This window comes from Syngnathus leptorhynchus, chromosome 3 (genome assembly GCF_054491065.1).
Source record: "Syngnathus leptorhynchus isolate UIUO chromosome 3, UIUO_Slep, whole genome shotgun sequence".
Taxonomy (NCBI): domain Eukaryota; kingdom Metazoa; phylum Chordata; class Actinopteri; order Syngnathiformes; family Syngnathidae; genus Syngnathus; species Syngnathus leptorhynchus.
In genome coordinates this window covers 5218098-5219223 of record NC_141197.1, presented here as the reverse complement: position 1 = coordinate 5219223, position 1126 = coordinate 5218098, and positions in this window count along the sequence as shown.

The following is a 1126-nucleotide window of genomic DNA, read 5'->3' as shown; positions in this document are numbered from 1 at the left end:
AAAAATTTTTTCCAATCAGCCGTGTGTCTCTTAAATTTTCCTTCTCTGAGCCAGCCACCTTCCACCAAGTGTTTTTGGAGACCAGCCGAGCAATGAAGACAATTCACCACATAACCTAATATAGACTTCTATATCAGGTTACAGAACAAACCACACTTCACAGGGATCATTGGTAGTTTGTAACAAAGCAATACAACTTATGTACATTATTTATACAACTTATAGCTGGTTTAGGGTTTAATATTTCACATTTGATGGTGGGGATAAGCGGTATAGAAAATGGATGGATGGATTTAATTTTGGCCTCAGGTTATAGAAATAACCACACTTTACACGGGTCAATCAATGGTTGTTTAAAACAAAGCTTCTGTGGATTATTTATACAATTTATAGCTAGTTTAGGGTTCAATATTTCGTATTTGATGGATTTAATTTGTTTTGTCTATGTGTGCCCTGCGATTGGCTGGCAACCTGTTCAGGGTGTCCCCCGCCTACTGCCCGATGACTGCTGTGATCGGCTCCAGCCCGGCCGCGACCTCCGTGGGGACAAGCAGTATAGAAAATGGATGGAAAGATGGATGGATTTAATTTTCTCATCTATTTTAGGTTATTCCATAGCCCTAATATCAGGTTGCAGAAATAACCACACTTCACACAGATAAATGGTTGTTTAAAACAAGCATCACAACATCTGTACATGAAGTCTCGAGAAATGAACCGATTTGCAAACCGTTTGGTGGGAAAGCCTCAAACCCCAATGAAGCCTCATGTGCCCATAACTTACTAGTTAGTATGTCCCGGTATATTTCACATCCTTTCTTAGATTTTAACCTGTCTTTCTCTTTCTTTCTCGCTTGAACTGTGCTTCTGTCTCCCTCCTCTGTCTCCTTCTGGGAGTTTGTTTATAATAGAACTAGGCTCCAGTGTTATGGCTGTATCCCAGAATGTAACGTGTGTGGTCAATTCAATTAGTTGTAAGTCGACGTTTCATCAAAAGACTTATGAAAGAAAAGTTAATGGAGAGTAGAAACCTTGACAGATTAAGTCATCGTCTTTTGTCTTCGTGTAGTTGCCATTCATTTGTGCTTGTGCAATATAGCTCATTGCACATCCAAGATGGCGGCTG